This window comes from Ictidomys tridecemlineatus, chromosome 6, assembly GCF_052094955.1.
Source record: "Ictidomys tridecemlineatus isolate mIctTri1 chromosome 6, mIctTri1.hap1, whole genome shotgun sequence".
NCBI lineage: Eukaryota > Metazoa > Chordata > Mammalia > Rodentia > Sciuridae > Ictidomys > Ictidomys tridecemlineatus.
This window is the reverse complement of record NC_135482.1, coordinates 174,393,640-174,406,990: the sequence shown is the minus strand read 5'-3', so window position 1 is coordinate 174,406,990 and position 13,351 is coordinate 174,393,640. Positions and strand designations below refer to the sequence as shown.

At 48.2% G+C, this 13,351-nt stretch overlaps 2 long non-coding RNA genes across 2 annotated transcripts in view; both read right to left on the bottom strand.

Moving 5' to 3' along the window:
- LOC144365177 (uncharacterized) overlaps nucleotides 1-13,351 on the bottom strand; it is a 44,502-nt gene that overhangs the window by 21,788 nt on the left and 9,363 nt on the right. The gene's annotated exons all lie outside the window — the stretch shown is intronic.
- On the bottom strand, nucleotides 6,092-13,214 carry LOC120888487 (uncharacterized). The gene is made up of 3 exons (XR_005732157.2): nucleotides 12,989-13,214; nucleotides 11,738-11,895; nucleotides 6,092-11,352 (listed from the first exon to the last, which is right to left on the bottom strand). It is a non-coding gene; the product is annotated as an uncharacterized LOC120888487 (long non-coding RNA).

Here is a 13,351-nt window from a genome sequence, read left to right as displayed (position 1 = left end):
TTGCTTAGAATCTCGCTAAATTGCTGAGGCTGCCTTTGAACTCTAGATCCTCCTGCCTCAATCTCCAGAGCCACTGGGGTTGCAGAGATGAGCCTCTGCGCCTGGCTGGGGGCCCATCTTAGAAGCTGCCTTGTGCAATATGCACGGTTGGTGTCCCGGGGAGGGTCTGGGCTGCACGCGGACCTTGTGCTGTCTGGGTCAGATCACCTACAGAGGGGATCTGAGCCCTGAGCCCTGAGCGCAGCCCCCCCCCCCACCTGGAGGAAGCAGAATCCAGGAAGGAACACAAGAGCAAGAAAAGGAGGCCCACAGGTTCCCATAGGTGGGACAGGATGGGAGGAGTGCTGCCAAAGGGACGGGAGTGAAGGCATCCAGACCAGGGAGCAACCGCCCTCTCTCCGTCTTTGGGTTTTAAAGAGGGGGTTTTCTAAGAAGAGGAGTCCTCCGATTTCCACAGGCCTTCCCCACCCCCAGACTGCATACAGTCCATTAGATGGCCGTCCTCCCGGGTCTCCTCTAGCTTCTGGCTGGTGGGGGGACAGGAACAGCTCAGGCAGAGGGCGGCCTGTGCACAGCAGACAGCCTCGGCCAAGGGAGAGGAGGGGGCTGCGTCTGCACAGCCCTTCCTGGGACCTAGCTCTGTGTGGCCGGCCTTTGGGTTGCTGAGTCAGTGCCAGAACTGCAGGAGCAAACAGTCTGACTGCACGGCTCCCCCAGCTGAATTCCCAGACAGGCAGCCAAACGAGAAAAGGTGCAGTTTAGCAAACAGAAACAAAGAAGAGGGGGAACGGCAGGCAGGCAAGGAATCAGCTACAGTGTGGGTTGTTTCCAGTCTTCCAGGGCCTTCCCTTAGCTTGGTGTATATGGTGTTCCTTCATTCATTTATTCAGTAAATGTTTTTTATTTTTTATTTATTTTTAAAAATTTTTAATTTTTTTAAATTGGCTTTATTTTTTAAATACATGACAGCAGAATGCATCACAATTCTTATTACACATATAGAACAATTTTCATATCTCTGTTTGTATATAAAGTATGTCACACCAATTCGTGTCTTCATACATGTACTTGGGATAATGATGTCTATCACATTCCTCCATCATTGCTAACCCCCTGTCCCCTCCCTTCCCCTTCCACTTCTCTGCCCTATCTAGAGTTTGTCTATTCCTCCCATGCTCCTTCTCCCTACCCAACTATGAGTCAGTCACCTTATATCAGAAAAAACATTTGGCATTTGTCTTTTTAGGATTGGCTAACTTCACTTAGCATTATCTTCTCCAACTCCATCCATTTACCTGCAAATGCCATGATTTTATTCTCTTTTATTGCTGAATAATATTCCATTATGTATATATGCCACATTTTGCTTACCAACCAAGAAAAGCCTAGGCCTGGAGGTTACACAGCCGAGTTCTACAAGACCTTTAAAGAAGAGCTAATACCAAATACTCTTCAATTTATTTCAGGAAATAGAAAAAGAGAGGCCACTTCCAAACTCATTCTATGAAGCCAATATCACCCTGATTCCAGAACCAGGCAAAGACATCAAAGAAAGAAAACTTTAGACCAATGTCCATCTAATAAACATAAATGCAAAAATTCTCAATAAAATTCTGGCAAATCGAGTACAAAAGCATATCAAAAAGATCGTGCACCATGATCAAGTGGGATTCATCCCAGGTATGCAAAGTTGGTTCAACATAAGGAAATCAATAAATGTAATTCATCACATCAATAGTCAGTATTGAAGAACACTTTTGATGCCTCAAGTCCAGCATAGATGCTGGGATATCATGAGGTCTTAATTCATCTTTTTGTTGCTATATCAAAAAACCCCGAAACTGGTAGCTTCTAAAGAAAATAGGTAGATTTAGATCATCGTTTTGGAAGCTGAAAGTTCAAGGTCCAGCAACCACATCTGGATAGCATCACATGGGGGAAACACGTGCAAGAGTGAGATGGCACATGGTCAGGGCAGAAGTAAGAGAGCAAGAAGAGAAAGCTAAAGGGTTTCTTCAGCTTGTAGTAACCAACCCGTTTCCTGGAGCTCTAACCAACTCCTTCCTGCTAGACAAGCATTAATCCTGCTGAGGTGGTGTCCCCCATGATGTAATTACTTTCTACCAGGCCCCACCTCTTAAAGGCTCCACCATCTTTTAACACCCTATGCTGGTATCCCGTAGTATACCAGTCTTCCAGCGCATGAAACCACGCCCAGATCACGGCACATGGTAAGCAGAGGCAGAAGGGTCCTGTGATCAAGGAGCTCACGGTGTAGAAATGAAGACAGGATTTCAGGGCCACACAAATACGTAAACATAGAGCAGGGGCACTGACAACCTTAGTTAGGCTTCTCTGTGCTCTCTCCTCAGCCAGGTCTGGAACTTAGATCATGCACTTGGCTCCTCTTCTGCCCTTATTGGGCCTGGACCACCCACTCTTTGCTATAATCCTGCTAAGTTAGTCTGGTAGGCGTTCCCTGCCCTTTGATATATGATAACCCTCGTAAGGGATCAAACGCTTCATCCCCACTCACTCCCTGATTGCCCGGGTCTGCCATAGGCGAGAATGTTGTTCAGTTGGGTTAGCAAGAAACCTCCCGTTCTCCAGGTCTCTTCTTTGTCATTTTTCATCTGCTCTCCCCTTAGCCCCGCTCATTGGCTGGAAATTTCCACTTGTCCTTCTTGTTTTGGAGGGAGCTCACTCTCCCCTCTCATGATAATCGCGACTCCTTTTGCAATAATCCTAAATAAAGCCTTCCTGACCATTTTAGCAGGTGTCACAGAATTGACTGACATAATTGCTGCAAGGGTGAAACCTGACTTTGTGGAAGCAAATGAACAGAATGAATCTTTCAGCACAAGTTTGGGAAATGACCAACCACATCCAAACTCTAGCACCACCTTCTTTTGGCCTCCCTGAGGAGAGAGCACAGAGAAGCCTGCTTTAAGCGGTTAGATCTCAATTCAAGCCAAAATAAACCTTTCCATTTTATAATTTGATTATCTCACATATTTTGTTACAGTAACACAAAACTGACTAACATAGCACACATGGAAAAGAGGAAGGTACAAAGTAGCTAAACACATTTTAAGAAGCTAATTCTCATAAAGAATCAGTCCATAAAAGGAGGAAGGTATCAATCCCCACCACTGCTACATTGACAGGATGGAGAAGTTAAAACTTAACCAAAACTTAGAAATAAAGCTAAAGGATAACTGCGGGGCCTTTCAGTATCATTCTGGAACTTGTCTAAGAGGCCTATGCAAAAAGGCCTAGCTTTTTTTTTTTTTTTTTTGAACCCAGGGCCTTGCACATGCAAAGCAAGCACTCTATCAACTGAGCTATCTATATCCCCAGCCTCCAATGACATAGCTTTCTAGGGAATTGTGCCTACAATTAACTATTGAGTAGGGACCAAACAGTGCAGAGTTAGACATTAACTTGTAGAAGATTGTTAAGTTGCAAATGATTTTTTGTCCATTAGAGATGCAAACATTTCTGCCCAATAGAAAAATAGCTTAAAGGGATAGTTTTACAGCCCTGTAGGACAGTAAATCTTTTTGTCTATCCAGCTTAGCAAACTTTCTTCCACATTCCTTTCCCAAGGGAGCATACAAGCTCCTGTTCCACAATCCTCTCTGAGCTGGGCTTTCCATCCTGCTGGCCCCTCGTCAGTCTCAGTGAAGCAAGTCTGTGTCAGGTGCTCAGAATATATTTGCATGAGAGTTATGTTTTTCCCCCTTTTTTATCTGTTCTTTTTAGTGCTACATGACAGTAAGAGTATTTTGACATTATACCTTACATGGAATATAACATTCTCTAATTAGGGTCCCATTTTTGATATCAAAGAGAACATTCAGCCTTTGGCTTTTTGAGATTGGCTTATTTCACTTAGCACAATATTCTCCAGTTCTATCCATTTACTGGGAAATGCCAGAATTTCATTCTTCCCTATGGCTGAGTAACTTCCACTCCTAGGTTTCTATCTGAAGGACTTAATATCAGCAGACCATAATGACGCAGCCACCTCGGTGTTTATAGCAGCTCCGCTCACGGTAGCCACCCAGGTGCCCTTCAACAGAGGGATGGAGAGAGAGTCATGTTTTCATCCTTTAAACTCCCAGTTGGACAGAGGTGGGTCTCGTGGCCACAGCCAGTGTTTCCTGCTCAGCCAGGGTTGGGGACTGTCAGTGTCCACCACCTGGTATGGTTTAGATGTCCAGACTGGATACCCTGCCGTCGGTGCTCTTCTCATGCTGGGCTGTTTCTGTCAGGGAGGGCCCTTCCTTCCCTCCCCAGGCTCGCAGCCTCGGTGTTGTCCTTCCTCCTTGGTTGGTGAGTTACTAAGCCCTGTCAATGCTCCCTGTGGCCCGTCTCTGGGAAGGACACCTTCTTCTCCAATCCATGGCCACCACTCGTTCTGGGTGCCAGGACCACGAGGACCTTATCAGATCCTGGTGAGTCTTCCTGTTTCTAGGATCTTCCTCTCCAATGCATCCCGCAAATTATTGCCAAGTTTGTCTTCAGTCACCACCCTGTTTAGCATCCCTGGGGACATCTACGGTTGTAATCCAGATTCAATTCCTGGTTTCCAAAAGCTTTGTGTGGGAAAGGCCATGTGAAGTGCTGGCCAGTTGTGTTTCCTCCTTCTTGGCATCCTCAGAAGGAGGACCTCCCCCACCAGGGGCTCTGAGCATGGCTGGCCAAGCCGTGAGATTCACTATTAAACTGATTAGACCACGAGGGGGCATCTGATTCCCAGGCAGCCAGCAAGGGGCCTGACATCAAGGGCTGCCCAAGAACAGCCAGGGCTGGACGAGCCTCAGAATCAATCTGATCCTCTCCTGGGAGTCTCACTCCAGATGGGAGCAGCAGAGGAGAGTCAGGGAGGGGCTGAGGATGAGTCACCCAATCTGGGCACCGCGGTGGCAGTCACGGGGGATAACAACAAGATGGCTGTGTCCTGAACTGATCTCCACAGTGTTGACCATGACCATTTCCTGTATTCTGATGCTTTGAGATCTGGGGCCTCATTGGCCTGACAGGGACTGCCTGTCCCACGAGTAGTCAAGTCTTAGAGATGGCAAATGGCTTGCATTCCCCATCCCATCCGAGAATGCCTTTCAGAAGCAAACCAACAAATCCAGAGTCCCTGCCCCTACTACTCCAGGATCACTGTGGACCTGCCCTAATCATCCCCAGGCCAGATTCACAACTAGGCATAGCCCCTACGCTCCGGGTCCCATGGGAAGTATTGACCTACAAATCCTGGGCCTGCTCAACTCGCATCCCCCTTCCCACCTCTGCCTTAGGCTCCTGCCCGCGGTTCCCCACCCTTCCTCTCGCCCTGGTGAGAAGGTGGTCCCCAAAGCATGGCACCCCCTGTCCCCTTGGGAACTGTAATAAACTAAAATCCCAACGGCCGTCTCTGCCTGATCTGTTGGCTTTACTAGACCTTGACATCTCTAAGTAGCTCTATTTTAAACCACTCAGTTCTCACACAGAGCGTGCCTGTCTCTAGAGCTTGGTGACATGCCTGTCCCAACTTTTCTTAGAGGCAGGGCTAGGTTCTCTTGCTGACGTACCCCTCGTTGTCTTAGTAGATTCAACCCCCTTCACTTAAGGTAAGTCAAGTGTCCCTGTGGCTTGCAATCTTAAAAAACAAAACAAAAACAAAAAAACCAACGCCATCCACAGGGATGCCACGGCAGATCTGTATCGATTCTCCTACCTTTTAGTCTACTGTGCTTCTCAGACCCTTCAAATGCAGCCAGATGGACTGTCTGTGTCTTCCCCTACGTTCTGTGCTCTGGACCTTGTTAACCCAGGGTCTCCCCCTAGGCATGCCCTCCTCCAGTCCCTCTGTGGGTTCAACCCCCTCTTCCTCCGAGGTCTGAATGGAGGTTCACCTCCAGTCATGGGAGTCTCCTGTGATGACTTTCATGACTTCACCTTCATGGGCAATTGCCTCTTTCTGGGAACACCTGCATCATCTACTGCCCGTATTCAACATTAACGTCTCAATATTCAGGAACTCTCTCTCCTCAAGGCTTTATGTTCTCTCAGTTCAGGGGCCAAGTGTTTGATATTTTGCATGATGACAGGATGCACTTGATACTGAATAAATCCTCACAGTCTCCCTTCTCATGAGTTGTAGGATAAAATCCCCAGAGGCTGCCACAGGGGTTACCTTGGAGCCAGGGTCAGGCCAGGTGGGGAGGCCAGGACGCTGCTCACTTCCAGTCTCGGCTGAATCCATCTGGGAGGGGGGAGAGGTCAGCCTGTCCCTAGTTTTCCTGAACTGAGAGCCTAATTCATTTCCTGTGATTCCAGGACACTTGGGACGATTTTTCTTTCTTTCTTAGCTCCTTTTCAGGCCTGGGAGGGAAGGTAAAGCACATTGGAAAAAATGGAGAACCCCAAGAGGGGAGGGGGCCACCAGTGAGATGGAGGGGACCATTCCCTGTGCAGAGGCTGGGTCTGGGCAGGAGGCTTGGCAATTAAGCGTGTTCTTCACAGTTTGGTCCTGGGCTGCCCTGTTTATAATAAAAACATTTGGCTTGAATTCCACAGGCTCCAACTCCTGTTGTAAATGTTGAAGCGTTTCAGGCTGCATTTCCCTTCGTCCCCTGAGAAATCCTTTACAAAAAGCACAAGGGCTGAACCAAATAGTTCCTGGGATCGGCTCCAATCGGAGGCATCACATTTAGAGTCTGAACTATGCATACAATTCAGATACTAAAAACCAAGCCCCGGATATACCTTTTAAATGGCAAACTAATTATTTGCATCCAAATCGACGGACTGTGTCTCTTTAAATGTTCTTTCCATTCCTAGTACATGCTGTAATCAGCAGATGGCCTACCTTCCCCCACCACTCCCCTTAAAACAGACCCTCCTAATAGCTAATATCCTGCAGTGACCAAAGCCATTAGAAGGATTAGCCATTACTATCCTGTCCAGCAAACACATAATGCTCATGGGAATTGCCTTTTTCCCCTTTGCTTGTTGTTTTTATGGATGAATCAGAGCCCAATGGTGGGTTGAAAAATCAAAACGAGGAGGGCAGAGGGTTATGTCCATTCTTTCCCAGGGTACCTCCCAAGCCAACTTCAGATTTGTGATTCCTTTGTTAAAATGATGGCAGATGTCAGCCTGGTGCATACAGCAAGCTCTAAAAGGACACAGACAGTACGCAGACCTCTGTCCCTAGTTACCATCAAATCTAATACTCATCCTTTCCCAAGTGCGAAAGCAAATCTGTGCTCTGCCTGTTCACACAGTCCTATTTGTGCTGTAAAAGATGAGCAATCAGCCGCCCAACCCAAAAGCCACGTTGCAGGGCCCAGGAATGCTCTGAAACACTGCCACCCAGTGGCGTTCGGCAGCACAGCGAGTGAGCAGGGAACCCAGCTTTCCAGGCTGAGGAGGCAGCAACAGCAACAGCAGCAGCAGCAGCAGCCGCCGGCAAGGGGCAAAACTGGCCCTGGAACAGGAAGTGGAGCTGCAGGAAAGCTCACTGTGTGGCTCAAAGACAGGAGCCAGTTTGGAGATGGCCAAATAGGGCAGGTGACAGAAACCCAGAAAAAGACAGCTGGCATGTAAAGAGAGGAATTAACAAATGTAATGAGGTGGTACATCTGAGCAGTCTCTTTTCTAAAGGGAAGAAACACATGCTTTCTCTAAGCGAGAACTGGAGAGAAATGATGGGAAGATGACTCAATGGAACTCCTTTTGGAGTCGGCCTTAATTTGGATGAGTCAGTCTTGCGCAAGTCTGGGTTCTTAAGGATCCTCAGTCTCTTCTGACTGTAGGGAAGTCACAGTACCTTGGTTTCCTCACCTGAAGAAGCTGAGTTAGACCTCGCAATGAAGCCCTAATGCTGTATGAATATGTTATCTGAGACACCAAGTAGGCAAAAAAAATGCAGAGATACAGAAAATGCAAGAGCTGGGTGATCCTCGCATCATTTGTGTGACTGCCCACTGCTCGAAGGGAGAACCTAAAAAAATATGTCACCCATTTTTACCTCTTGGTGGTTCAGGACTTGCTGAGACAGTGCATGGAACAAGTCACAAGGCGTTGGGTGCAGGTGATTCTCAGAAAGAACCTGCCATCCAACCTTTCAGCATCAACAGATGAAGGCCCACTCGCTCCTGGAGATCTGGAAGCTTCCAGCATATTCAGTGCATGTGGGGGAAGGGTCGAGAGGGAATTGGCATCGAAAAGGAGGTTGTACTCCATTAAAACTGAAGCTGAACCAGAAGCTAATGGGCTAGTAATTTAATACGTCACTCTTCTCAGTCATATTTTCATTTTAAAAAGAAAATTTCTGTTTGAGGGCCAAGCAATTCCAAAGAAATTAGATTCTGCTGGTTTGAAATGTAAGAATCCAGGCAGGCGGTCAGGAAAATGCGTTTCTCGGTTCCTTCCTATCTGATCGTCCCTGGCCTGCCTCAGTAGTGCCTACTTCTTGGGAAAAAGCATATGTGATCACTGTTTTAAAGACGGTTAGAATCACTTCCGTATCCAAGGTCTGAAGGAAGATTTGGGCTCAGGCTCCATTTGAAGAAATCCAGGTTGTATTTCCCCCAGCATTTAGGGTTTGATGGTTTCTGCTTATCTAAAGTGCTCACATTGCAAACACGAGCAGCAGGGCTGGGGATTTAAATTCTGTCTTGATGGGAATTTGAACTGAAATACTCTGCCCAGTGCCACTTTATAAGCTGGGAATCATCAAGCTAGCTACAAATACCTCGAGGGGTCCTTGCAGTTGCTCAACATAAATCAGCAAAATGACAGGCAATTGACTTTGAAGACAGCTCTCACATGGCTGAGTGGCTGGAGCTGCTGGAAGCAGATGAGGGCATTTTCCTGTAAACATGATTGTGATTAGCACCAGAGTAAACAGTGGATTGGGTTGTATCTGTCAGACTCCAGCTTGCTCTGGATTTTTCATTAGGTAGAAATCAACATGTGCCTCTGTATAGCAAAGTTGGCAACTCCAAGAAATAAGTTTGTATTTCCACACCTGGTGAATACTTCTGATTTCCCCAGAAGGGAAGCAGGAAGGGAACTTGATTCTGCCATGTTTTCATGGAGAGTTAAAATAGAGTGTGGGAATCAGAACCGGTAATGCAAAAGCAGTTCAGCCTGTGCCCTGTACTCTTATGCTGTCTAGAGAAGTTTGGCAAAGCTCAGATTTTGGCTTAAATGGAAAGGTGCATGTTGGAAAGGTTGACCTGATGCATATTGTATGAGGTCACCAACTCAAATGCTTCATAGGCCAGGAAAGTAGCATCTGTAGTTGAATTGCCCTGAGGGGCCAAGGCCAAGAGAATGGGCAGGACCTGTCCAAGGAGGCAGACTGACCTCACTCCAGCAGGCATTGTAGCCAACCAGGGCAGACAGCCCTGGGTTGTCATATCAACTGTTTTGTTCAAAAGAAGCAGAAATTAGGATTTTCATGGGAAACACTAGGCATGCCAAACCAAATAGGTCTACAAACCCAAAGCATCCACCCTGTTTGTAACCTTGTTCAGGGTTATTTCTAAGTCAGATCCTTCCCAACTCCTTCAGTTTCTACCAGAACACTGAGGCATTTGAAAAGAGGGGAGTGGGGAGTTTGCATTTAAAGACTCTCTTAGCAAAGGGAGTGCAAAATCTACCAGCCACCACCCACCCACCCTCCAAATTTTGTTTTTTTGTTTTGGATACCAGGGATTGAACTCAGGGTTACTCAATCACTGAGCAACACCCCCAGCCTTATTTTGAATTTTATTAGAGACAGGGTCTCATTGAGTTGCTTAGTGCCTCACCTTTGCTGAGGCTGGCTTTGAACTCGCTATCCTCCTGCCTCAACCTCCTGAGCCACTGTGATTACAGGCAATGTACCACTGTGCCCAGCTCTAGAATAAAAAATATATATATATTTTAAGCTTAGATCTTTCATACTGCAACTTAAACTGCTTTTTAGTACTGGAAATTGAACCCCGGGCCTTGCAAATGCTAGGCAAGCACTCTGCCACTGAGTTATATCCGTAACTCTAAACTTCTATTTATTCTCAATCCATGGAAATGAACAGTTGCCCAGCATCACTGGGATAATCATACCTAACACATAGAAATTTTAAACTCAATAGTCACTTAACAGAAGGAAGCCCTGGCAAATGTCTTGGAGGCCCACAAGGTAGATTGTGCTATACGAAATGAGAAGAGTAGCTTCGGTGGACCTAGGATGGAGAGGTTCTCTCCACCTCCTGGGGTCCCCAGCAAGGAGAGCAGGATGAGTGTAGGAAGATATGTGCGCCTCCTTCTGGTCAGCTCACACACAACAACCAATGGACTCTCTCAAGACAAAATACCAACTAGGACATTAAATTAGCCTCAAACAGTGTAGACATGGGAAGGGGTTCAGCAAAATGAAGACCCTGGAGGCTGGGAGCCAGGAACAGGTGTGTATGAGCTGGTTTTCAGAAAGGAATGAACCTGGGCCAGTGCAGAGGCAAGGGAGGGGCATCTGGATCAGAGTGAGCTGGGGACCAGGAGAGGACAGCAGCAAGCCCTGTTCAGAAATGATAGATGATTTCAGGCAGAAATGTTGAGATGTTTTGCTCTCTTGGGGCAAAAATAATAATAATATTTCTCCACATAGGGACTTTGTTCTCCTATTGAGTCAATTTCTTGTTTCAAAGCCACTCCCTTTCATATGGATTCCATTCCTTAGCTGTCTTCTCTCATTTGGAAGACCATTTCTCCCTACCTCTTCCCTCTGGGTAACCCCTACTCTAGGATGTCCCAGAAGGAGAAATGAGCCATCTGGGCTGGTTTGTGTTTCCCTGGGAGCCAGGAGGGGTGGAGGGGTGCAGAATCCAAGCCCAGAGCCCTGGGTGGGAGCTGCTGTGACCAGCAAACGGTGGTCCTTGGCAGTCTCCTCTGGAAAGACGATGCTGTCCTTAGATGCTCCTGGAGGTTGTGGAGAAGCTGCCATACGGGGTCATGAAGGTGAAACCGATTGGGAACAGGGAACAGGGACATCTGAGGCGTGGGAAGCCACAGGGCTCAGTGACCCACCCTGGAGTGAACTGGTGGCTCATCTGTGGGGCGGACTCCGAGGCTCCTGGGGCTGGAGTGCAAGTGCGCCTTGGCCTGTTGTCCGCTTGCTGATGGGTCTCTGCGCATGCGCGGGGAACCTCAATGCGCAGCAAAGACCCCGTCTGTGCATGTTCGGTGCGGAGAGTACGCGCTCCAGAGAGTGGAGGAGGGCGTGTGGGGGAGCCCCAAGTCCTGGGAGGACAGCCGAGGCCTTGGCATCTTGCTCCTTCATTCTGAGGGCATCAGAGAAGGGACCTGGGAAGCAGAGGGGTGGTGGCTGTTGGACCCCTGCAGATGGATGGAAGGAGGCTGAGATGAAAGTCCTCGAAGGTGAAAAGGGAATGCTATTCAGAGGGGAAATCACTGGGTCCTGGAAGGCAGCTGTTGAATTTTGTTGGAAGGAGAAGGAACCTGTCAGACAGCGCTGGAGGCTGCAGATGGGGTGCCCAGGGCGGGCGAGCATGCGCCCTGCACCCCACGGTCGGTCCATCTTTGGCTCTGGGCAGGCGGGACCAGCCCTGCTCCCCAGGGCAACAGCGAGGCTGGGGTGGCACTGGCCAGGAGGGCCATCCAGGTGCCCGGCATGGGCCCTGAGCACAGGGACAGGGACAGAGGACAGGGCTGCCCGGCGGGAACCTACCTGCGGGAAAGAGCCCAGCTCTAGAGGCAGCCGCCAAACAGCAGGGGCCCTTCCCAGGCCGCACAGGCTGCAGGGAAGCTCCAGCTGGTGATGCTTCAAAACAGGCATCTGCTTCTTCACTCTCCGTGGCTCCCAGGGAACTCGAGCCCTCCGAAGCCCTAACAATAATAACAGGTGCTGGGCAGAGGGCAGCGGCCAGGCGACCCGGAGCCTCAAAACATGCCACTTTGGTTTCTGTGCTTTCAATTTTCTCTTTCCCACGTGAAACTGCTCAGGACCCAGGGCAGCTCCGAGATCCAACCAGGAAAATATAGCAGCGCACAATATGTTGTTTTGGCAGGAAGCTATGAATTTTAGTAAGGAATGTCTGTCACAGGGGCTCATCCAATTAACTCACTTGTCGAGAAATCAGAATAAATAGTTTAGAGGAGCCGACTGCTGCAGCGTTGGCTCAGCCCTTCCTTTCTTTCTGATTTGTTTTCGTGCTTGGGCAGGTCTGCATTCACCAGGATGTACTGATTAAGGTTAGAGAAGTAAAGAAAACACGTCTTCATGTGGGTTCTATTCTAGAGAAAAAAAGGGGGTACTTTCCATGCATTTTGGACTAGAGAACTCTGGTGTTCCTCCTTACAGATCTGTGTTATGGAGTCAGGTGCAGTGTGGCACAGACCTGTAATTGCAGTGGCTCAGGAGGCTGAGGCAGGGGGATGGTAAGTTAGAGGCTGGCCTCTGCAGTTTAGTAAGACCTGTCTCAAAAAGTAAAATGATCTGGGATACCCATAGCTCAGTGATAAAGCATCCCTGGATTCTAATGCCAAAGTTCCAAAACAAAAAACGAAAAAAGCAAATTAGGAACGGTTATAGAGACAACCCTGGGAAATTCCCTTGGGTCTCAGACTCCGGGCTGTTATTGAGTCTGAGACAAGGCCTAGGCTGACCTGAAAGGAGAACCTTCCTTGCTCTGCTCTTCTTCCTGTGTCTCTCTGACTTCAGGTCCTTGCTATGGTGGAGATAAAAGCAAAGCCATTTTCAGAGTCTACACTCTAGAATTCAGAAGGAACATAATGTGATGAGTGAGTTTTATGCAGCCAGAGGGTGGTCAGCCAGGAGAAGACTTCAGCTGCCGGAGGAAAACCTTGGCCCACAGTGCCTACATGCCTTTTTCTAGCCCAGAGTTTCTGAACACTGCCTCCCCTCTAATCCGGAGGCTCCCGGCCTCCCCTTTCAAGTACTCACACCTCTGGGCTTTACCTGGGTGTTTCTCCTGTAGTGGAGGACAAGGCTGATCCAAGGCAAAAGTGTTGTTTAACTTTTGCTCTGGGAAGCAGAGTGCCTCCAAATAATGAGGACGGGAAGCAAGGGAGGACATATTCTCTGAAGCCTGCCACCTTCTCTCTAGACTGTCAGCCTGGAGTCACAGGCAGAGCCTTCAAGGGCTGCAGACCAAGTTCCCCTTTGTGTTCCGTGCTGCTTGCATTTCAAAGGCTTTACCAGCGGATCTGTGAGTCATTCCTGGAACCTTCAGGAGTCTCCATGGTGACGGGGTTGAGTGGGCCTGAGGGAGATAGGCATTCACTCTACAAGTTCCTCTGTGCTCATGTTTTTTTTCTTCTT